This window comes from Triticum aestivum, chromosome 7A (assembly GCF_018294505.1).
Source record: "Triticum aestivum cultivar Chinese Spring chromosome 7A, IWGSC CS RefSeq v2.1, whole genome shotgun sequence".
NCBI lineage: Eukaryota > Viridiplantae > Streptophyta > Magnoliopsida > Poales > Poaceae > Triticum > Triticum aestivum.
Window position 1 is genome coordinate 706,443,213 of NC_057812.1, and position 25,887 is coordinate 706,469,099.

General features: G+C 44.8%; 1 pseudogene; it reads left to right on the plus strand.

The window, feature by feature from the left end:
- The first annotated feature begins 1,829 nt into the window (after positions 1–1,829).
- On the plus strand, positions 1,830–25,301 carry LOC123146856 (uncharacterized; annotated as a pseudogene).
- The last annotated feature ends 586 nt before the right edge of the window (positions 25,302–25,887 follow it).

Genomic DNA, 25,887 nt, shown 5'->3' on the forward strand with positions numbered 1-25,887 from the left:
GTGGAGGCGACATGCGAATCAGCGGGTGGTGATGGGCGGTTCAGAGGAGGAAGAAGGCTGGGGATGAAGATGACCCAGAGCCGTCGGTTGAAGATCCAACGGCCCAAAAGAAGTGATTTTCACCACAAAAAAATTATCAGTCCACTTATACACAAAGTAATATTTTATAAACACTTTTCCACTTCTTCCCTCGTGTCCCCGCTTCTTCTCTCAATCTCTCATCTCCGTACACCACGGCGACGGGTGGTACAGCGCGGCGAGGCGCATGGATTAATCAGCGGTTCAAGCATTCGCCAAATGGGCACTCTTTCTTCTCCATCTCATTCTTTCCTCTCCCCCGTTGCCGCCTCCACTCGCCGGCCCTGGCTCCTCATTCAAAGCAGTTCAGATCTGTGGGAGCCTAGCCGCCGCTGCCCACGCTCCCCTCCGATGCCTCCGACGGTCCCTTCCTTCCCGTCGCTGTCGAGAGCAGGCCGCCACGGCAAGCCTGCTGTGCGCGCCTCCTGCTCCCCGGGGCCGTCGGCCGTCCGTGCCTCCATCCCCGTCGGCGTCCCTCATTGGCATGAGAGAGGAAATGTGGCATTCAGTAACTGCAAGTTGGGTACTTTGATTCCGGCTGTAGAATTTCAATCCACCAGTAACACCCACCGGCAGTGGCATCGTTCTGCGATTCTTCCATGGATGGGTTTCGTGCTTGTTCGCAGTTGCACAATGAATCCCTCTGCAAGCCTTATGTCTGATGAAACTGTGTCGTGGAATTGGATATTTCGTTTCCTTGGCTTGGCCTGGGGGGTGACGAAGCATCCATGTCAAGAATGCAGTGTACAGAAAGATGGAGGTAGCAGTATGTTCCTTTCTTTTCCTTTATGGAAATGAAGTATGTGTGATGCCTGCCAGATTCGGTCGTAAAGAAGCAACGTAAAGAAGCAAGGGGAGATCGATCACCAAATGGATCGGCGGTGGCGTTGTCTGCAAGGGCAAGCAAGGAACCATGGATGCTTTGGCAAAAGGAAAGCAACGGAAGATGCCTAAAGCAGCTCGTAGCATCACCACAACACCGCCCATCTTTCTTTTGAAACATATGTACTCCCTCCGTTCCGAATTACTTGTCTTAGATTTGTCTACATATGGAGGTATCTAGCACTAAAATGAGTCTAGATACATCCGTATCTAAACAAATCCAAGACAAGTAATTCGGAACGGAGGGAGTATGTGTCTGCTCTCTCTCTCTCTCTTGCAGTGCATTCTGTTCCAGAGCTCTACAATATGGCAAGGTGAAAAATTCTGTTGTCTAAACCAAGATGATCGAGTGATCACATATCTCCACGTTGCCTGGGACTGGATTTCTTGGAAAGTAACTCTTCTTTCCTCTGCAAGTGTTCTTCGCTCCTCCTCCACTCGACGCTCTTAGAGGTAATGCAATTGCATCTTGTAACTACATACTACCTACTCTATTATATGTAAACTTGTGGTGGTCGATGCCAGAAGCTTCTTCCCTTACACGTACCCATCTGCCACACAATTTTACTGCTCTACCTTGAACTAAATACAGTATGTTCCCAAGCTTTGCCACCGGCTATCCCCAAGTGATATATTTTTTAGTTTCAGCAAGATGATTGGGTGATATATGCATCTCTGCTCTGGGGCTAGTTTTACTGAAATAACTTTTTCCTTTCTCTGCAAGTCTTAATTAGTTGCCTCCTATACTTGATCTTCCTCCCAGCTCTAGAGGCACTGCAATCGCATCTTGTACGGTATATACCATAATCTCGTCTTGTCATATGTTTTTCACAGCATCTGATCAGAGGCATCTTGCTTTTGTAGGGGCTGGAGAAATCTGCATCGGATGGATTAGATATGTTTATCCTGGTTTTCTTCGGCTGAAATTTGTTTTCTGTGAGAAGTTCAATATGTTCAGAAGAGCCCAGTTCACCTACCTCCTGGTTCGTATCTCTTCCCGTAGCTAACCTCACGAAATAAACCAGTGGTTAAATTATATTTGTGTGTTTCGATGTTGCTTTTGTCAATCATCCTAATGTTTAGACTACCAATAATACAATTTTGGTCTGCAGCAACCCACAGTACACTTCTACACACTTATATATAGTTCCGCTCGATTTAATCTTTAAAAATAGATGCATGCCTTGCCTTATCTATGTTTCATAATAGTTTTTTTAGAAAAAGAAGGATGACCCCCGGCCTCTGCATCTGAAAGATGCATACGGTCACTTTATTGATTATTCTCGAGGACCTTACAAAGTATTACAACAATGTGTCTGAATCCATCATCTTGGCAGCATATGCCACTACTCATATTCAAAATGATGAAGGGATGCTAGTTGGGCCACTACCCAAACCACTCACCTAAGCCTAACATCAAAAGCCGGAAGTCGAAACTCATTCGGAAGCCCCAACTGAGCCACATACCGGGTCTGGGGCACAATCCGGTCACACGCACTCGTGTGTCGTCGCCGCCATCTTCCACAGGTCCGTCTTCAGATCATATTGAGGCTTCTACCTTGTCTGGCCACTCTGCCATCGACGTCACCATGCCGCCGGACAGCAACCTCCTCCTGCGTGAGTCCATCTCCGTGCATCGGACGCCGAGCCTCCACAGCGCCATGCCGTTGATATCCGCCGCCATCAATGTGTGAGATGAAGCACCGCTCCACCATCCCCCCAGCCAGCACTTACTCCAAAAAGATGCCCCCAGGAGGGAAAGCGATAAAACGCTATCATCGTCCGATCCAGAAGACCTAGATCTAGGGTTTCCCCCAGAGCATCCCGAGCCTGATGACGCATACTGCAACGACGATGCCTCGACAAGGGAACGACATCTAAGACGCCGCCATCGTCCGCCATGACCGTAGTCGGCGCGATTTTCATCGGCAGTTGCTCCACCAAACGTGCGCCGCCGACATCGCTGGTCCCTTCAACCGGAGCAAACTCCAAAACAATGCCCTAAAGAAGGACTACGACGCAAAAGCGTCGCCATCGTTCGATCCCAAGGAGATCTAGGGTTTCCCCCGGAGTTGCCCGCGCTGTCAAGGACCAGACAAGGGTAGAATCCCGCGGATCTGCCCAGCTGCCGACGAGTCACACCCACCACCGTGCCGATGGCAGACCGGCGATCAAGGCCCACGCATGGGCATAGATCCGGCCGCGCCGCCGCGAACCGATCCGGTCACGCCGCCGTCGTCCCTGGCGGCCGCAACGCACCAGATCGCGAGACCTCCTGACGCAGGGAAGCGAGGTCGCCGATGCGCCGCCACCACCCGCCGTGGCGACCGGCCCGCCCGCCACGCTCCGGCCCGGGGGCGCTGTCCCGCGCCAGCCCCACCCGAGCGAGAGGGCCCGAGTCCCCGCCGCCGTCGGCGACAGCAAGGCTTGGCCTAGCCGCGCCCTTGGGCGGCGGCGATGAAGGAGGAGGAGGAGTGGGGGAGGTCCGACCAATGGGATCTGGGGCCTCCCGGTCGCCCACGCGGGGGGGGGGGGGGGGCTCGGGAGGGGGGTAGGTAGCGAGTTAAACTAGATAAAGTAGAGTTGTCGGCGCGTTCCCGAGATTTGCTATCAGACCAATTCAGAATTGCTGAGGTTGATGGTGTAGCTCGAGAGACGCTGAATGATGGTGAAAGGACGGGGGCATATTTTCATAATAGTGCAACATTTATTGCTTTAGTTCATTTACATGCAAAATTCTACTCCCTCGGTCCTACAATATAAGACGTTTTTACAAGCTGTTGCAAAAACGTCCTACAATATAAGACATTTTTGCAAGCTGTTGCAAAAATGTCCTACAATATAAGACATTTTTGCAAGCTGTTGCAAAAACGTCTTATATTGTGCGACGGAGGTCTGGGAAAATTATAGGATGGATGAATATTGTATTATGTATTATTCTCACCCTCGTAGGGGTATATATAAAGTACATCATAGAAAAGGCTTGGAGTACAAGGCAAGATATTACGTGTTTAAACTAAGTCTATCTCTATCTCTCCTTATCTCTACGTTTATACTTCTAACATTTTCTCTCAGTCGTAGCGGGAGTGGAGCGGCTGATTACGACTGAATTTAAAGTCTTGCTCTTCTGTCGTCTTCTCCGTTGCGCCATCATCAACTACATCTCTGATAGTGCGGTGACTGCATCCACTTCTGGTGCCTTCCTCGTGTCTCCTATGTTCCCTCCCGCAGTCACAGCGGGAGTGGCGAGGACGCTAGTGACTGCGCGGACGCTGTTGACTAGAGTTGTTGCCGATGAGTAATTACAAGCGTAGCCCTGTATGTTGATGTCGAGGTAGTCAATCATGATGTAGCAGTGGTCGAGGTAGTCGTGGTCGATGATGTAGTCGCCGCGGATGATGAAGCCGCACAAAGCCGGAGGCGCAAAAAAATGCGCTATGACGAAGCTGCAGACGTGGACGATACACCTTGCGAATGTCAGAGGGTGTCATCGGCGATGAGTCCATCGGTTTTGCCAAGACCGAAAGAAGCCCATCGAGCACACATCGATTTTGCCAGAACCATGTGGCTGTGTAGGGGTCGTCATTGTACTGATGCCGTGTCGATGCAGTCGTGTTGTCGTAGATGACGCAGTCGATGCCGTTGTCGTGACGCGGTCTTACCGTCGTCGAGGTTGCGTCTTGCAGAAAAATCTGTCAGAGGAAGCTAGTCGTCCATCATCTTGTGGATGAGGCGGCGGCGGTGTGTCGATGATGATGTTGGTGAAGACCTTGGCGATGAAGTGTTAGCGTTGGCGTTGCAGCGGCATGTCGATGATGATGCATCGCTTGAAGGCGTCCCTGTGGCGATGAAGTGTCGATGTCGTGTCGTGCCGGAAAAGTCGATGAAGATTGCATTCCGTTCCACACCGACCTGGCGTGTGGATGGTGCATGTTGAGATCGCTTCCCGTAGACGTGCTCGACGAAGTATATTGGCTTGTAGCCTGGCGTAGTCGTACAGCTTGATTATGCAGTGCAGACCGGCAGGGACGGATTCAGAGGGGGGACGAGGGGGGGGGGGGCGAGACCCCCCCTAACGATCGCGTGTTACCTTAATAGTGATTAGTCTGTTGCTAATTTTTCTCGCTAGGCAAAAGCCCATGTAATGTTGTCACATGTGATTGTAGGCCAAATGCCCAAATCCCGAGAGAAAAAGGAAAGTAGCCCACCATGGAAGAGTCACGCTAGGAAGCAGTACGCATGGATCAGCCGTTCATGTCTCCTCTAATCTAAACCTAATTGCTTGGTTCCAACATGCTAAAAAAACGAAACTGCTCCTGCGATGAACCTGCCACCGGCCATTTGCTAGATCTTCTACCAAATCTCTCAGTCGAGAAGGGAAGAGGACAGTAAAGCCCCGTTGTCAATCCAACAACGTAATCTTGCCGGCCGGCCGCACGGATGAGCAACCAAACGGGGAAAAAGGTTAGTCTTTATTTTTTAGAATTAAATTAGGTTGTCTTTCAAACCATAGAAGGTGTCAATTAGCTCACACGATCTGGTCTCAAATTCCTAATATCGCCACCGCCGCCCCCTTGTTGCCATCAGCCACCACCAGGAAACACTATTATTTGTGATCGTTACATCTCCTCTGCATCCAAACTTGAGCAAACGGTGATACTGTAATGGCCGTTGCTGATCTCTGTTGCCGGCTTGCCATAAGCGCGCGACATCTTCCATGACAGCAATAGATCGTTTCTTGAGGTATAAACGGAGTATTTTTTTTACATTAACATATTATTAATTTGGTCTGATACGGCAATCCCTAATGCTTTAGTTAGCAGCATATGTAGTTACATGTGTTTACTTGGTGACAGATAGAAAGAATAAAACACATTGCACTTCTCAAACTATTTCCTTGAAGTTTGAACACTTGCTAATCGTATGATTATATAGGTAATTCTAGAGCTGAATTTACACCGACAGTTGCAAGACATGTGTTATTTTCTCATTAATCAATTATTATATTTTTGCTATTACAAAATATACAATGTGATTTTATATGAGACGATATACATACTAAAGTGTGTGCTAGTTATCTCTTTCGCCCCCCCTCCCTGTTCAAATCCTGGCTCCGTCCCTGCAGACCGGTCGATGTAGTTGTCGAGCTTGATGATGCGCCGAGGGTCGGTGCAGATCGCTCGATGCAGTGGATCGCGGATGTGTAGTCACCGTATCTGTACTAGGATAGCTGCAAATCTCGTGGAATCAACTCTGACGCATGAGCCTGAGGAGATCGAAATCTGCGAGAGCTACGCCCTCCCGCGATCGGTCGCGCGTACTGCTGCCTGCTGACCGCCGGGGTCGTCGTCTCCTTCTGAGGGAGAGGCCGCAGTAGATCAGTGACTGCGTCCAGAACACTTGTCGTCCAGGCGCGTGAGCGCTGCTCGTTCGGATCGAAGCAGCCACCTGTGTTGCCGTAGTCCCGCGCCTCCGTGTACGTCGACTTGATGTTGAAGCCCTTACCCGCGGAGCACAGCGGTGCGGCGCCTGCGTTGCCGGTCGACCCTGCAGAAGGGCCGTGGCTGAAGTCCACGGCTATGCACGTAAGCACAGCGACACGGCGCCAGCATTACCGGTCGAAATAGTCGTGCGCCAGTGTTGCCGGGATCGAAGCCGCCTGAAGTCGCTTGTCAGTGTTGGAGTTATAGATCTCCCGTACGCGCGTACTGGTCTCAGATGGAGCCTATACATGCACGCATGTATGGGACGTGGACGTAGTTAGCCATGAACGATCAGATCTATCGCGTGGCAGGTCATGTCAAGAACTCGGAAGGCGCTGCATGCATGGGACGTCGATGGACGCGCAGGTTCGGTGATGGAGGCGCGTGTAGTGGCCGATGCAGGTGCGCGCGGGTTCCTCCATCCAGCGACCGTGCGCTAGACGGCGATGCGAACCTGCCGGCTGGCCCAGGGCGCTCGGAGTATGGCACCGGATCCGGCGGTGTAGATGGTCACCTATGATTTTTCACCGGACGTGAGGGTCGTCGAAATTTATTCGGTTGCTAAAGAAATTCTGATCTAATAGGAATTTTGAAATTTAGATCTAAACTAATTTAAAAAACCTGAAAGTGCGTTAAGTTGACTAGAGGGGGGGACGAATAGGCGATTTTTATGAATTTTTCATTGAGCGAAAAACTATTTGCAGCGGAATAAGTATTTAGATGCAAACATAACAGAACATAAGCATGGTCATCATGATAAAATAAAAACAAGTACAGAGTACAGAAAGCGTAAACACAGGATAAACAAAATGAAAACAAACAAACTGAAGAAATTGAACTGAGGAAATAGAGAAAGTCTTCAGTCAAAGTCTTCAAACAGATATGAACAAGCACACAACACAGAAATGAGGAAATGAAAGGATTGAGGAAATAGAACCAATTAACTCGGTGAAGACAATGATTTGGTAAACCAGTTCCAACTGCTGTGACAGTTGTACGTCTGGTTAGGACGGCTAGGTATTCAAACCTGAGGACACCCAGTCCTAAACACGCAGTCTAGAACACTCAGTCCTCACCGTATTTCCCTTGAGCTAAGGTCACACAGACCTCGTCCAATCAATCGTGTTAAGTCTTCAGGTGACTTACAAACCTTCACAAATTCGGTCACTCGGCAATCCACAATTTCCTCTTGGATGCTCTAGACCATGACGGCTAACCATCTGGAAGATACACGGTCTTCAAAGGTAACAAGCGTGGTATCCACGCAGGATCAATCTCTTCAGTGATGCTCAATCACTTTGGGTTTGAAGGTGTTTGGGTTTGAGTTTTTTCCTCACTTGATGATTTTCGCTCAAAGTCCTGGGAGGATGAGATGCTCTCAAATGACAAGTGTCAGTTTTTTTTGAAGTAGCCAACCAGCTAGTGGTTGTAGGGGGCGGCTATTTATAGCCTAGGGAGCAGCCCGACATGATAAGACATAAATGCCCTTCAATGATATGACCATTAGGTGGAAGGATATTTTGCGACAGCTGGCGCGTAGCACAGCAACGGTCGGAAATTTGACTAACAAATTCCTCAGGGCTATCCTGTTTCTTACTTGTAGGCAATCCGCACTGGCGAATTTCTAACTCCTCAGTCAAAACAAATTTCTCAGAGACCAGAAGAGCTTCATCTCTGTCACTGAAGAAATTGACTAAACTGTATTAAATTTCCAATGGCTTCACTCGAAGGGATTGGTAGGTGTAGGATTTTGAGTTGATCATCACTTGGAAACTTTTCCTTAGTATTTCCTCGACCCCCTTTAACAGTACGATGTTTCCTATGACTCAAGAAAGAGAAAATGAAACTATGAAAACAAAAATCTCCACGCTTCATGTTCCTCGAATGAATATCAAATCTTGAAGATCACACCAATTTCTTCACTTTTAAAGTCTTCAGAAAGTCTTCAAAAATCCAAAGTCTTCAGTGGAAGAACTTTATTTTTAGGGGTCAACTTTCTCTGTAAGTATCAAACTCCTCAGAGACTTATAGACCTATGTACACTCATAAACGCATCAGTCCCTTAATCTATAAGTCTTCAATACACCAAAATCACTAAGGGGCACTAGATGCACTTACAATCTCCCCATTTTTGGTGATTGATGACAATATAGGTAATTTTCAACGGGGATAAACATATGAATTGTAAATGCTGATATTGAGGAATTTGATTGCAAGATATAGAAGAACTCCCCTGAAGATGTGCATAGTGAGGAATTAGCTTTTAAAGCAATGCACACTTGAATAGTATAATCATGGAGATCTCCCCCTATATCTTGTAATCCATACACGCATTTAACATATAATATGAAGAATTTGAAATGTATGATGAAATATGGTGACTGATGTAATTTGGCATGCATGCATTAACATATACGAGGAATAAGCATGCAGAAGAACACATCAAAAGTATCAGACCACCATCGGGTTTAAGTTTACAACTCGATCCAGCAAAGTCTTCAAAAGAACAAGAGTTGTAACTTAGAAGAAAAAACACCCATATAAGTAGACCCGCTTGAAGACTAAACTCAAATTTCTCCCCCTTTGTCATCGAATGACCAAAAGGGACGAAAAATGAGGACTAACGCCCCTGAAGAATATCATCACTGAGTCGATGAAGGAGCGCCAACATTGTTGGGGTCGGTTGTTGAAGTAGGGCATGCCGCAGTGTCGTCCAGGTCTTCATGTTCATCTGTTGCGCGTGATGAAGAATATGAGCTGGCTACCAAGGAAGGAACTTTAGTCTTCTTGAATTTCTTCGCCGGTGGCGGCTGAAACCATTCAAAGTCCTGCTTGAAACTCATTTGCTTCAGATCATCTTCACCATACAGATGTGACAGAACATCCCAGGTGCGACCGAAGACTTCATGGAGGTAGTAATGGTTTTTCTTCACTGCATTGCGTGTAGCAGTCATGTTGTGAAGAATAGAACCAAACTGACGCTTAACCCATTTGTGGTTGTGATCGACCTTCTGGTGAAGACTAAGGAGAAGCTCACGATCAGTCATCACCCTTGGAGCTGTGCCTTGAGGATTTTGCTTTGAAGCATTTGCGGCAGAGTCATGAGTGGCAGAGTTATCATTGGTGGAGTAGGATGCAGCTTTGCGGAACAGACCATCCAATGGACGAATGCTTCATCAATAATTGCAGTGGCCTTGCCCTTTTCATTAGATGAGGAATATGTCCGCTTAAGGACTTCAATGGGGGGCAAGTACCTGACATGATTCTGAAAATCAACCTTGTAGTTGAGTGAAGATCTTGTTCTGAGGAATCTCATAATCCAAGGAGCATAAGGCTTCAACTCAAAAGGAGAGAGTGCAACATTTGCCAGAGTTCTCATGAAGAAATCATGGTAGTTGATAGGAATGCCATGTATGATATTGAATAGCAGATTCTTCATGATGCCAACAACTTCTTCATCATTTGAATCGCGGCCTTTGATTGGACTCAATGTCTTCATCGGAATGCGACAGACAATTTGAGGCACAAACAATAATTCCTTCACAAGGAATTTGGTCCTTGGGGCTTGACCGGGCTTCGGCGGCTTCATAAACACTTGCATGTAGTGAGGGGTAAGTTCAGGTTCATTATATATGCAACAAGCGCCTTCAAGGGGAGGACTGACAGGCAGGGCATGAAGCAATTCAGAGGCCGGTGCTTTGAAGTGAGTATTCTCTGTCATCCAGTCCAATACCCAAGAGTTCACATCTTCAGCATCTCCGGAGATGTGCAGCATTGCATAGAACTGAAGAATTAGTTCTTCATTCCAATCAACAATGTCAGTGCAAAAGTTGAGCAGCCTAGCATCATGAAGAACACTTAGGACAGACGCAAAACAAGGCAGTGATTCCATGTCCACGTGAGGAATATGCTCATGGTCGAAGATTTGTCTTTATTGAAAAGCAGCGAATAATAGAAGTTTGCTTGGCTGGCAGTCCAGAAGCGCTTCCTTCTAAGACGAGCAGAGTCATAAGAGTTGTAGTCCCTGAAGAATACGTGCTCGTGGAAGAAGTCATCAGCCTTGAATTTTTGCTTCTTTGAGAAATGATCCGTTGGCTTGGGGTGAGGAGTGTCAGTCAATTGCATCACAACCTCAAGAATCGCAATCTCAGGATCCGCAGGCTGAGGAATTTCAGTTTCTTCTTCAGTGGCAGCTTGGGTCTTCAATTCTTCAGCAGCAATGTCATCAACACTAGTGGCTGGAATCTCTTCAGCGATGGACGGAGTGGGGTGTGGTTCTTCAGAACCCATTTGAACTTCAGTAGTCACTAGGGACTGAGGAATTTGTTGCAGAGGAGTGAACGAAGGAGAATTGGGGTGCTGACTTTCCCAAAAGTCATCATTCAGTACTGGCGTTGTGCACCCAATGTCCACATCCTCATCCTCTCTACTTATATCTTCAACGCCGGCCTCTTCAGTAGTGAACTAAGGCACGGGCGATGAAAAAACCGGGGTTGAAGGGATTGCATCCACTTCAATTTCTTCATCCAACTGCTCTGAAGAAGCAGCAGAAGGGATGTCTTCATCAGATTCGCTTGGGATCACGTATTCTTCATCAAAAGGAACAGGTTCCTTTGATGGCATGCATGAGACTGGAACAACATCAATCGAATTGTCAAACGAGCTGGTCAATTTCTTCATATTCTTCGAAGGTGAAGAGTTTGATGAAGTTGATGCTTTCCTTTTCTTCACAGTTGCACGCTCCGCAGCCTTCGTCATGTTAGCTTCTGATGCAGAAGGAAGAATTGGACTTGGTGTAGGTGCAAGAGGAGCAAAGGAAATTGGGTCCATGTCTTCAGGCACAACAGATGTGGTTGCCCTAGTAGAAGCAGTTTCTTCAGGCACATCGGTTGAAGTTTCAGCTGTCCTGGCAATTTCTTCAGGTACAACACTAGAGGTTGCCCTGGCAGTTTCATAAGCGGCTGGAATGCAATCATCAGCCCTGGTACTAGTATTTTCTTCAGCATCCTGATTATCATCAGCAGTGCTGGCATTTTCTTTAGTAGGCTGACCAGATGCATCAGCCTGAGGAATTTCTTGTTGCATTGGAGCAACAACACTGGTAGTGAACTATTCGGTTAACTTTACAATCTGACTTTGGCTCCAAGCCAATCTGCACGATACGTGTCAAATTCATCACTGAGGTTTTTGATCTCAGTCTGAGGAGCAATGAGTTCATCAATGGTCATTTTCACATTGTTTTTCTTCAGAAGGCGTTCCTTCTTGTATTGCACCTTTTTCAGCTGCCTAGCCTTCTCGAACTTCCATTTTTCTTCGCCAATGAAGGCAGTCAGCATATGACTTTGACCAGGAGTGAGGTTCATCTTCGGCAGAGGTGTGTTGGGGTCCTTGTGCCACAAGTCAATGAAGTCTAGGATCAACTTGGGATCCAACATCAATGTCACATTACTGCCTTTGGCTCTAGCGGCCCTCTGCTGTTTGTTTCTGATGATTTCAGCGAGTTCTTCATCGTCAGCTTTGTCATCATCAGACGGTACTTGGAAGGCGACCTGCTTCCTTTGAGGACTTGGTCTAGTGCCTCGCCCAGCAGTGGCCTTGGTCTTCAGCAGAGTGGGGCCAGTTGAAGAATGCAGTGGAGCTAATGAATTTGCAGAGGCTCCTGAGGCAATAGAGATGCATGTTGTCCTTTGACACGAGGCGAGATGCGCAGGTGCTGAGGATTTTGAAGGAGGAGCCGAGGATTTTGTAACTTGAGGAACTGGGGCGGTTTGAGGAATAGGCCGTGAGGGCATTGCAGGAGTTGGCCGTGAGGGCATTACAGAGGAGCTTGGCCATGAGGGCATTGAAGAAGAAGAGGCACTGGGCTTGTGTGGGGGCTTCTTAGGCATGGCCTTCTTCGGCTTGCTAGTAGAGGCCTCAATAGTGGCAGCAGCAGCAGCAGAGTCTTCATTGAAGTTCCTCACTGCTTCTTTTACTACTCTACCCAACTTAGCTTAACGCTTGGCCCATTCATCAGGATAGTCCTCACCGCACTTGAGGCTAGTGGGATCAGCTTCTTGGCCAAGTGCCAATGAGGTCTTGGGCAAGGAGGGTGAAGAGTGAATTTCTTCATATATTTTGGAGTGACATAGTGATATTCCCTCCATTCATGTGCCCATCTCCTCTCTATCCTTTGGATGTGCACTTTGCGCTCATTCTTGGTTTTCTTTCCATGAGTGGCCTCATCAGGAGTGCAATAATCCTTGTAAATGTCATCAGGTATCTAAAAAGCTGTGTTGACTTCCATCTTCTTTCCTCCCTTCTGAGGTTTCTTGCCATCTGCCATTTTCTTCAGCTGAGGGTTTTGAACTATTGAGTTCTCTGAAGAGGTATGCAACTTTTTTTCGAGGAACGCTGCAAATGAGTTAAGTTGATGAGAACCTAGAGATTCAGCAGTGGACATGTGTACCTATGAACAGAGTATAGCTGCGAAGAATTTGGAGAGGTCATATGCGTTCTGAGAAGTTTTTGCAAAACTAACAAGTTTGAGGAATTTTACCGGATGAGTCTTGAGGAATTTCACTAAGCGTTCTTTGACTTAGGTTTCAGAGTTGTACAGATTTGAAAATCCACACAATTGAGGAACCTTAAAGAAAAATGTTGCTTAGAGAAACAGATCAAGAATCGATGATATGTGAGGTGTTTAGTGTGTGAAGAGTTGAGGAATAAACACCTTTTGAAGATTTGAAGAAAACATCAGAATCAACAAGGGCACTAAAAGTACTTTTTAATTACCTTTGACGAAGAACACGACGAACTGTGAAGTGTAGATTTAGAAGCTCGTCGGTTCAGATCTTCCACGCCGTAACTTGGCAGAGAAAGACAGCTACAGCGGCGGCGGAGTGAAGAAATCCGCAGCCGGCGCGAGTACGGCGGCGACGAGGTCGAGGCAGTGAAGCTCTTCCTCACCGGCGATGATGGAAGTAGCGGCAGCGCTAGGGTTTGACAGCTCGAGCGAGGGAGTGAGATCGAGTGGAGTAAAAGAACGAAGTGAGGAAGGGGAGGGGTATTTATAGCCGAAGTGAAAAATTGCTCGCCCGAAGAAATTGGACGAACGTGCCCCTGACCCTTCTCATTCGCGTGACATGTGTCACCTAGGTACTGTGAGGTGGAGATCGTGTGAGATCGTGGGTGAATAGATAAGTATTATCGTGGAATGTGTAACGGTTTGAGCGGCAAAAGCCGAAAATTTAGATAAGATAAGTTTAAAGTTCTGTTCACAATTTCTTCAGCTGACAAGGACACAATGAAGATTTTGAACGAGTTTCAAATAGAACACGCATGAAGAATTTGTGAATAGACTAGGTTGAGTTTAGCATAGAGGGGGAAGAGTCCGATCACATTCACTTAACATAACAAGCTACTTGAAGAAATAGCAATAAGTGAATGATGTAAAAATCCTCAATCTGAGTTTTCCTCATTGAAAGAGTGAAAGACAATGCAAAGTTGAAGAAAAAAAAACAACTGAGGAATTTCAATGAGGAAAACTCAGATTGAGGATTTTCAACTTTTGGTGGTGACGTGATCCACCGTATAAGAATGATGATTTCAGACACCACGTACAATTGTCGTAGGGTTCTAAGAATCAAATTCTTCGTTAATTTCTTCACACTTAGAGGGTTAGTCTTCATTGATTGAAAAAAAGTTACTTCATGTGTTGCACATCTAAGTCATCAATTGTGCATAAGTGTTAGGATGTGTGTCCTTTTCAAAGGACATTCAAAAATTCTAAGATATTTAGCTCACACCTCACCTTGCTAAATCTTTTCTCATCCAAGGGCTTAGTGAAGATATCAGCTATCTGTTCTTCAGTCTTCACATGTTAAATAGAGATGTCGCCCTTCACCACATGATCATGAAGAAAATGATGACGAATCTGAATGTGCTTTGTCTTCGAATGCTGAACTAGGTTATGAGTAATCTTTTGGCACTCTCATTGTCACATTAGAGAGGCACATTCTTCATGTTGACGCCGTAGTCCTTGAGGGTTTGCTTCATCCATAGCAATTGAGCACAGCAAGAACCAGCAACAATGTACTCAGCTTCAGTAGTAGACAGTGATACGCAGTTCTGTTTCTTCGAGGACCAACAGACCAAGGATCGTCCGAGGAAATGGCATGTCCCAAATGTTGACTTGCGGTCCACACGATCACCAGCATAGTCTGAGTCTGGATATCCAATGAGATCAAAAGCCGAGCCCTTGGGATACCACAATCCAAGTGTTGGTGTGTGAGCTAGATATCGAAGAATATGCTTCACAGCCTTATGGTGTGATTCCTTCGGTGTATCTTGAAATCGGGCACACATGCAAACACTAAGCATAATATCTGACCTAGATGCACATAAATACAATAAAGGGCCAATCATGAAGCGGTATACCTTTTGATCGAAGTCAATACCATTTTCATCAGTGCATAGATGGCCATTTGTGGGCATAGGGATTTTGACTCCTTTGCAATATTGCATGTCGAATTTCCTCAGTACACCATTGAGGTATTTCTCCCGAGATATGAATATGCCATTGTGTCGTTGACGAATCTTAAGACCTAAGAAGAATTTCAATTCTCCCATCATAGACATTTGATATTATTCACTCATCATATAGGCAAATTCATCACTATAATGTTGGTCAGTACAGCTGAAAATAATATCATCAACATATATTTGGCACACAAACAATTCACCATCATAAGATTTAGTGAAAAGAGTTGGGTCAAGTGAACCGGGTTTGAAGCCTTTCTTCATGAGAAATTCCTTCAAAGTATCATACCACGCCCGAGGGGCCTGCTTGAGGCCATAGAGGGCCTTATTGAGTCTGAAGACTTTGTCGGGATGCTTTGGATCTTCAAAACCTGGGGGTTGAGCAACATATACTTCTTCCTCAAGCTTACCATTGAGGAATGCACTTTTCACATACATTTGATATAAGATGATATCATGATGGTTAGCATAAGCAAGTAATATGCGAATAGCTTCAAGTCTAGCAACAAGTGCAAAAGTTTCATGGAAATCAATTCCTTTAACCTGTGTGTAGCCTTGAGCAACAAGTCGTGCCTTATTCCTCACCACAAGGCCATTTTCATCTTGCTTGTTGCGGTAGATCCACTTTGTGCCAATCATATTATGCTTGCGGGGATCTGGACGTTTGACCAGTTCCCACACGTTGTTGAGCTCGAATTGATGTAATTCCTCTTGCATAGCTTGAATCCACTCAGGCTCCTAAAATACTTCATCTATCTTAGTGGGCTCTGTGATAGAGACAAAAGCAAAGTTCCCACAAAAGTTAGATAAATGTGAAGCTCTTGAGCGTGTGAGAGGACCTGGAATGTTGATGTCGCTGATGATTTTCTCAATCCGCACTTCATTTGCAACGCGAGGATGAGCTGGTTGTCGTTGAGGAATGTGATCATCATTTTCTTCAGCACCATTTTCCTCAGGTGCATTAACATGACGTTCTTCACGTTCCGGAACAACTTCTTCAGCAGATTCTTCGGTAGGAATGACATTCTTAGTAGCCTTGAACTTGATGGATTCCTCAGGAGGTATTTCATCTGTCACAGGAGGTAAGTGCTCTCTTTGCGAGCCATTAGTTTTATCGAACCGCACATCTACAGTTTCAACAACCTTGTGGTGATAGGTGTTGAAGACTCTGTAGGTGTGCGAGTCCTTACCATAACGGAGTATAAAACCTTCATGTGCTTTCGGTGCAAATTTAGAACTATGATGAGGATCTCTAATCTAGCATTTAGCACCGAAGACTTTGAAATAACTCACATTGGGTTTCTTGTCAGTGATAAGTTCATATGCAGTCTTCTTGAAGAATTTGTAAAGATATACCCTGTTGATGATGTGGCACGCAGTATCAATTGCCTCAGGCCAGAAGTGAGTAGGCGTCTTGTACTCATCAAGCATAGTGTGAGTCATCTCAACAAGAGTCATGTTTTTGCACTCCACGACGCCATTCTGCTAAGGAGTATAAGGAGAAGATAACTCATGAGTGATACCAAGTTCATTAAGATAGTCATCAAGACCAATGTTCTTGAACTCAGTTCCATTGTCACTTCTAATGTTCTTGATCTTCACACCAAAGTTGGTTGAAGCCCTCAAGGAAAATCGTCTGAAGACTTCCTGCACTTCAGTTTTGTAAGTGATGATATGCACCCATGTGTATCGAGAATAATCATCAACAATGACAAAACCATATAAAGATGCAACATTAGTAAATGCGGCATAGTGAGTAGGGCCAAAGAGATCCATGTGAGGCAATTCAAATGGACGAGTGGTAGTCATGATGGTCTTGGAGGGATGCTTGGCCTTGGTCATCTTTCCGGCTTCACAAGCTCCACACAAATGGTCCTTGAGGAATTTTACACCCTCGATGCTAATGACATGCTTCTTCTTCGCGAGCGTGTGCAAGTTCCTCATCCCAGCATGACCAAGTAGTCGATGCCATAGCCAGCCTTCTAAAGCTTTTGCAAGTAGACATGTAGCAGGTTGTGGTCCTTACTTTTGCCTTTGTCAGTGTAGGTGATATGCTTAGATGTGATGTAGATAATACAGAGTCCATCAATAAGCTCCAATCACCAGTCATGTGATTTGTACATCCACTATCGAGGACCCACTCAGTGGCTTTGGGTTGATCATCTGCAGATGAATTAGTGCAACTTACGAACTCATATACTTCATAAGTGAAGAATATGATATCAATTTCATCAGATCAATTTCATCAAGCAATAGAACAGATAAAAGCAGTACGATGACGTGAGAAATGAAAATTCGTTTTTTCATGATTAGCTTGCGTCCTTTCAAGCATATTCAGGTCTCCAGCAAATTCTTCAGATGATTAAGTTCGTCTGGAGACCTGACCCTGCATAAGAGATTAGTTCTTTTTTTTCACCACCCACATCTGAAGGGGTGGCAAAGAGTTCATCATTCTACGAGCTCCATAAGAGAAAGGTGGCATAGATGCCAATCCAATTTGTTCCACATAAGAGGGATTAGGGTAAGCATAAGAGTAAGCAGAGAAATTCTTCGAGAATTTATGAACATAATGATTTGAAGAATAATGCACATATTCATAATCCTTAGATCTTCCCTGCGAAACAGATTGGTTAGCATGATGATGTTTATATGAGGACTTTGATCCTTTTGAGGAATTTGATCCACGTGAGGAATTTGGTCCGTAAGAGGACTTGGATCCATATGAAGAATTTGGTCCATATGAAGAATTTGATATGGGGTTCCTATTCTTCAAAGGTGGTGTCATGATGACATTCACCTGAAGACTTTCAAGGCACCTTTTGGGAACCTAGATTTTCTTCATAGGAGAACCGTTCCTGCAGTTAGTGCCAACATATCTAGCAAATACTTCACCATTCTGATTTTTGAACAGTTTATAGTTGGAGTCAATTGACTCATCAGAAGAATATGAAGATTCACATGTAAAGCCAGATAGAGTAGATGGATCCACTGAAGGTCCCTTTGCAGCAACCCATGAGGTTTTGGGATACTGCTCAGGTTTCGAGTAGGTCCCATCAATATTAAGTTTCCTCTCAAAGGCAATACCCTCTTTCATAGGGTTCCTGTTGAGGATCTGCTTTTTAAGCACATCACAAAGAGCTGGATGCCCTTTGAGGCTTTTGTACATGCCTGACATATACAATTCCTTCAGCCCTGCATCATCAGTGATACTAGCAATGTCCTTAGATGAGGAATTAGTGATAGCAAAGGCAGTTGAAGAATTTGCAGCAATGGAAGTATTTGAGCATTCAGGTGAAGAATTAGAAGATTCACGTTCAATGCACTTCAAACATGGAGGAATAAATTCTTCCTGAGTAGCACTTATTTGTTGAGCAAGTAATGAATCATGCTCCTTCTGAAGATCTTCATAACTCACTCTTAACTACTCAAGATCTTGCTTCCTTTGAAGAAATTCATAAGAAAGCTTCTCATGATCAGATAGGAGAGTGTTATGATGACCTTGAAGATTGTCAAACTTGGACTGAAGTCTCTGAAGATTTTTAGTCAAAATTTTAGTGTGATCCATTTCCTCGCCCAACATATCATCGCTTTTATCTAGCATGTTTTGAACCTTTTCCAAAGCCTTTTGCAGTTTCACAGCAATCTTTGCAAGTTTATAATAGCTGGGTTTAAGGTTTTCATCAGATTCATCCTCACTTGATTCAGAGGAGGGATATTTGAGTACCTTTGCACATTTTGTCATGAAGCAATAGGTGGGAGAGTAGTCATCATCGCCGTTGTCAGTGGTGTTGGAGAGGTCCTTTTCCTCAGAGTTGAAGATGGACTTGCTGACGAATGCGGCAGTGAGGGCTAGGCTCGCCACACCAGAGTCTAACTCCTCAGATTCCTCCTCTTCCTCATTTTCCTCAGATTTAGCCTCGGAGTCCATTTCCTTGCCAATGAATGCCCGAGCCTTCTTGGAGATGCTCTTCTTGTGAGATGAAGATCTTGAAGGTTTTGATGAAGAGGACTTTGAAGATTTCTTCTTCTTCTTTGAATCCTCAGAACTGTAATGCTTGCACTTCTTCTTCTTTGATTCCTTTTCCCACTAAGGACAATCTTGAATGTAGTGACTGGGTTTCTTGCATTTGTGACAGAGTTTCTTCTTGTAATCATGGGATGAGGAATCTGATCTTAAGTCACCACTTCTTGAGGATTTTCCAAAACGACCACGTCTTAAGAACTTCTAGAATTTCCTCACGAGCATTGCTAGCTCCTGACTCAGTTCTTCAGAGTCACCAAGGCTGCTACCAGAATCTTCACCTTCTGATTCAGAAACTGCTTTAGCCTTCAGAGCTCATGGTCTGCCATAGCTTGGTCCATAGAGATCTCTCTTCTCAGCAAGCTGGAACTCATGAGTGTTTAGCCTCTCGAGGATATCAGCAGGATCAAGTGACTTATAGTCTCCACGTTCTTGTATCATCAATGCCAAAGTATCAAATGAGGAATCAAGCGATCTTAGCAATTTCTTCACCACCTCATGGTCGGTGATGTCAGTGACACAAAGTGCTTGTAGCTCATTTGAGATGTCAGTGAGGCGATCAAAGGTTTGCTGAACATTTTCATTGTCGAGTCTTTTGAAGTGGTTGAAAATATTGCGAAGAACGTCGACTCGAGAGTCACGCTGTGTTGAGACTCCTTCATTTACCTTGGACAGCCTGTCCGGGATAAGATTTGCTGTTTCCAAAGCACTCACTCTGCCATACTACCCTTTGCTCAGATGGCCACATATGATGTTCTTTGCTTGAGAGTCGAGTTGCTTGAATCTCTTCACATCAGCAGCGTTGATGGTGGGAGTGACAGAGGGAACGCCATTCTCCACAACGTACCAGAGATCGTTGTCAATTTCCTCAAGATGCATGTGCATCTTATTCTTCCAGTAGGGGTAGTCTGTCCCATCGAAGTTAGGACACCCAACAGAAACCTTGATCATACATGCGGTCGACATAACTAAAACTCCAGACGGTTAAATCAAAATCACACACAACAATGGAGTACCTTGCTCTGATACCAATTGAAAGTGCGTTAAGTCGATTAGAGGGGGGTGAATAGGAGATTTTTATGGATTCTTCACTGAGGAATTTCAGGGTGAAGAAATTCCTGAGTGAAGAACTACTTGCAGCGGAATAAGTACTCAAATGCAAACATAACATAACATAAGCATGGTCATCATGATGAAATGAAAACAAGCACAGAGTACAGAAAGCGTAAACACATGATAAACAGAATGAAGACAAACAGACCGAAGAAATTGAACTGAGGAAATAGAGAAAGTCTTCAGTCAAAGTCTTCAAACAGATATGAACAAGAACACAACACAGAAATGAGGAAATGAAAGGGTTGAGGAAATGGAACCAGTTAGCTCGGTGAAGACAATGATTTTGTAGAACAGTTCCAACTGCTGTGATAGTTGTACGTCTGGTTAGGGCGGCTAGGTATTCAAACCTGAGGACACACAGTCCCGGACACCCAGCCCTGAACACGCAGTCCAGAACACTCAATCCTCACCGTATTCCCCTTGAGCTAAGGTCACACAGACCTCGCCCAATCACTCGTGGTAAGTCTTCAGGTGACTTCCAAACCTTCACAGACTCGGTCACTCGGCAATCCACAATTTCCTCTTTGATGCTCTAGACCATGATGTCTAACCGTCTGGAAGATGCACAGTCTTCAAATGTAACAAGCGTCGGATCCACGCGGGATCAATCTCTTATGTGATGCTTAATCACTTTGGGTTTAAAGGTGTTTGGGTTTGGGTTTTTTCCTCACTTGATGATTTTCGCTCAAAGTCCTCGAATGATGGGATGCTCTCAAATGACAAGTGTCAGTTTCTCTTGGAGCAGCCAACCAGCTAGTGGTTGTAGGGGGGCGGCTATTTATAGCCTAGGGAGCAGCCCGACATGATAAGACATAAATTCCCTTCAATGATATGACCGTTAGGTGGAAGGATATTTTGGGACAGCTGGCGTGTAGCATAGCAACGGTCAGAAATTTGACTAACAAATTCCTCAGGGCTATCATATTCCTCACTTGTAGGCAATCCGCACTGGCAAATTCCCAACTCCTCAATCAGAACAAATTCCTTAGAGACCAGAAGAGCTTCGTCTCTATCACTAAATAAATTGACTGAACTGTATGAGATTTCCAATGGCTTCACTCGAAGGGATTGCTAGGTGTAGGATTTTGAGTTGAGCATCACTTGGAAACTTTTCCTTAGTATTTCCTCGACCCCCTTTAACAGTACGGTGCTTCATATGACTGAAGAAATAGAAAATGAAACTACGAAAACAAAAATCTTCATGCTTCATGTTCCTCGAATGAATACCAAGTCTTCAAGATCACACCAATTTCTTCAGTTTCAAAGTCTTCAGAAAGTCTTCAGAAATCCAAAGTCTTCAGTCGAAAAACTTCATTTTTAGGGGTCGACTTTCTCTGTAAATATCAAACTCCTCAGAGACTTATAGACCTGTGTACACTCACAAACGCATCAGTCCCTTAACCTATAAGTCTTCAATACACCAAAATCACTAAGGGGCACTAGATGCACTTACAGAACCAATCTAATGTTTGACTAGATCGGGTGTCGCGCCCCCGGGGAGAGGAGATTAATCTCCCCAGGGTGGGTGCGTTGCGGAAGTGATTGAAGGTCCTAGGATCGGCATCGTGGGACAAACCGCTCTGATACCATCTGGAAAAATTATAGGATGGATGAATATTGTATTTTCTATTGTTCTGATCCTTGCAGGGGTATATATAGAGTACAACATAGAAAAGTCTTGGAGTACAAGGCAAGATATTATGTGTTTAAGCTAAGTCTATCTCTATCTCTCCTTATCTCTACATTTATACTTCTACAGGAGGGAGTACTAACAACATGTTTGGTTCATGGGAATTAGAGATGGGGAATGAGAGTTGAGGGGGATGAGATTAAAAGTCCACTTTTTGTTTAGAGGGAATGGAAGTTTAAGTGTGAAGGGAAATGTGAGTTGAGGAAGCCAATTCCCACCCATTTCTTCCAAAGGGGTACCCTGTTAATCTGTGGGCAGAGTTTTATCCCACACTAATTCCATCATATACCAAACAAGGGATGGGAGTAAAACTCTACAATGTCTAACCCCTCCACAAACACCCTTGTGGAAACTCCGATTCCCCTGCCCGAGTGGTTACCAAACATGCTCTGATTGAAATTATAGTACCAATATATGCATTGTGTTAATCATATATAATAGCATTTAACTACTACAGGTTGTAAAGGACTTTGATGACGCTGTCAAACAATTGGTTAATCTTTTGCACAACAACGGTACTGCTGAAGGCAAACCTGAAGTATTCACCAGTTATGGCTGGGGCGAGGGTATGGGAGCATCTGGCGTCCTCAGAGCTACAGCCAAACTCGTAAACTCCATGATATGTGATGATTTCAACAAGTTAAAGCATTTTGACAGAGTTGTCTACGTGGACTGCTCATAGTGTATAAACAAAAGGACCATGCAGAGGGCAATTGCAGAGAAGTTGAACCTCCACCATGAAATGCCCATATTTGATAAGCAGGATGAAGATGATGATTTCAGAGGGGTACACAACAGCAATAGAAAAGAGGTGTCTGGGATCGGAAGTTTGATTAATAATTCTATAAGAGATGAAAGATTTTTGATGATTATTGATTATGGAGGAGTTGAAGATATTGATCTGATAGAATGTGGCATTCCTATTTTCGGTAAAGGTATATTATTATGGACCAATTGTGGAAGATTTCTGGTCAACATGAGAGAAAGCAAGTTGATGTCCCCTTCTGCTAGTAATGATATTTTTATCAGTCTCTATCAGAATGAAGGCATAAAACAAATACATAATATACTGCACGAAGAAGCTGTCGGAGTGATTGGTGACACTTGTATGGATGGCATCAACCCAGAAATAGTTTTGGATTGCTTCCTGTACTCATTCTTCTTGACAGCACAGCTACCTAAAAACTCTATCGGTGTTGACTATGGTTGGGCTACTCATGCTTGCAACTACTGGATATGTGATGGAATCCTTGAGGATAGAGCATGGGAGATCGGTAATGCATTGTATGGAGTGATAACGCAATTTGGCTATTATTCAGAAAAATCAAGTGGCTATTTTTCAGATGAAACAAGATGTATGGCTTTGGCATCAGATTTTTATGGACGAAAAAAATCTTATGAAGGTTGGTATTTAGTGACCTTTAACAAACTAACAGCAGATGATATCTCTTATGTTACTGGAAGTGCATCATCATATTTCCTAACTTGCCAGGGGGATGATCCAGTATATGTACATAATGATTTGTTTCAACTGGCCAGCAGCAACCTCCGTGTGTTAAAACTCTGCAATTGTTGCTTTGATTTTGCATCCCCTCCTTTTCAGTGCTGCCACAACCTAAGATTCCTTTGGCTTGACCATTGTGCAAACACAGGGAAGGAGCAAAGTGGAGGGCCAAGTTTTCCAAACCTGTTGGTGTTTGATTTACGTTTCACAGATTTTGTTTTGTTGCCTCAGATGATTGAACTGATGATCAATCTCAGAGAGCTGAATACAAAGGGAGTCTTATGGAAGGCTATAAGTCATGCATGGAAGAAGCTACAGAAGCTTCATAAGCTCCGGTTGACCGAATCTTCAGATGTGGTTATGGTGGACAATTGTTATTCTGTGGATATGATGAATCTGGAGCTCCTTGACTTGTCTGGCAACAATCACATGGAATCATTGCCGACATTGTCGTCTGCAAAAAGTCTGAAGATGCTTGTTATTGATGGTTGTTCTAGCTTGAAGCATGTTGGACTGGAAGGAGCTCCTCCACTGCTTGAAAGTTTTAGTTTCGATGGTTATGGCCCAGCAGAGAATTGGACACATTCCATACACCTGCCACAAAAGGAATTGCGCCTCAAGTCTCCTTTAGCTCCTGTTGAAATAGTCAAGGTGACAAAGATCTCCCTACACGGTTGTGGTCAATTGCATAACATATTCCTTCGTGGACTGCCAAATCTGGAGGAACTGGACCTCTCTGGTACAACCATTAAAATAATTGACCTCCATGCAATGGATGTCCCGAAACTCAAGAAGCTATTCCTACTGGGCTGTGTGGGGCTCCGTAGCCTAATATGGCAAGGATCACCTAGACTGGAAGTTCTACATGTGGACACTCAAGGGACTAAAAGACCAGTGGTCTACTGTGGAGAACAGGGATTCTTTGGCTTTCAAGCACATATTGTTTTTACGGATGGAAGGTTCATTTGGTCATTCTCAGAGGGGCTCAATAGCCGATCACAAAATTCTGTCTCCAAGGTGTACCTCCTTATCTCTTGTATGAGCCGTAGCCAAGCGAACATCACCAAAAGTATCAAGGAGATTGGATCTACCCGGCAGGGTTTGGTATCAACAAGGCCATTTTTACCATATAGTGATACTACTCTTGCTAAAGATGTAGCATGCCCTTCTTTGGTGTGGAACTGTCGACCGCTTCAAACTTTGAATGTACATGTCGAGATTGGTGAAGGAAGCTATAATTTAGAGAGGATGCAACATGAAGGGGGTTTCCAAGATTTCACATGAACTGTTGAATCGTTGCATGTGCATGACAATTCCTCTATCACTGCTATCCCTCCAACAAATTTTTGGTTGTGGACAAAACTAAAATGGTGTCATGTTGAGAGGTGTTCCAAGCTACACTCTCTGTTTCGTTATAGGTATGGAGATGCCAGGTTTGCAAGTATAAGGACATTTTCAGCTTCTGATCTTCTGTTGGCCTATTGCATATGGGGTAGAGGCATTAATTCTCGGGATAGTACTTGTTGTTTCCAACAACTACAGCACATATACATATACCATTGCCCTAGGCTGGTGTTCGTCCTCCCCATTTCCTTCACCTTGCCTAACTTGGAGACCCTCCAGATCGCATACTGCAGTAACCTCCAACATGTTTTCCCATTGGATGACAAGTATCCTGAGAGCATAGCATCTGGTGTCACATTTAAGAACCTGAAGGACATCAAGCTACACCATCTTCACAAGCTGGAGCAGATATGTGAAGCCAGACTGACTACACCAGCGTTGCAGATGGTCGGCATCAGGGACTGCTGGGCTCTCAGGCGTCTTCCTGCTGTAGCATGTGAAGGTCCTGAGCCGCTGGTGGACTGCAAGAAGGACTTGTGGGACAACCTCGAGTGGGATGGCCTGGATGCCGGACATCACCCGTCGCTCTTCAAAACACACCACTCGGCCTACTACAAGAAGACCCTCCCGAGGGCCTCCTATCTAAGGTTTGTCGCACATTGATTTCTTGTATGCGATACACATGTGGATAAATAATGTTTTTTCTACGTCAAATGTTCACTAGTGAGTAGTAATATATCTGCTTTTTTGTTCTCCGTTTCTTAGGTAATTAATCTGTTGTTGCGCTACTCCGATGTGTGTTCCTCCATGGCGCAAGGAGGTTGTGGCTTACGCGAAGCATCAGTTTATTGCTGCTAAAAGTCCTCATCTCACGGCTCTCGGGTGTTTCTCCAGTTGCATGTGCGTTTTTCAAATAAGTGTGTTTGTGCCGCCGCCGCCTCTGCTGCTTGCACGGCAAATAAATGGTGTGTTTCCTTCTCACCGAGCTGTCTTCATCTTCGTATATGCTGGATTGGGTTGGTGTCTTGTGCTACTACTTGGAGTAGTGTTGGCTTTCCATGGATTGGGTGTGGCATTCACAACCCAGCTGGTTTGTCTTGGTTTGATGACACTGTTTGTAATAAGAGTGTGTGTGCGCATCGGTGCGCGTCAACCCAATGCGTGTGGCATGTGAGTGTGTGACAGATGAACCTTAAATTCAGCTCGGTTTGATGTATGTTTTGTTGATCAAACAACATATCTTATACTA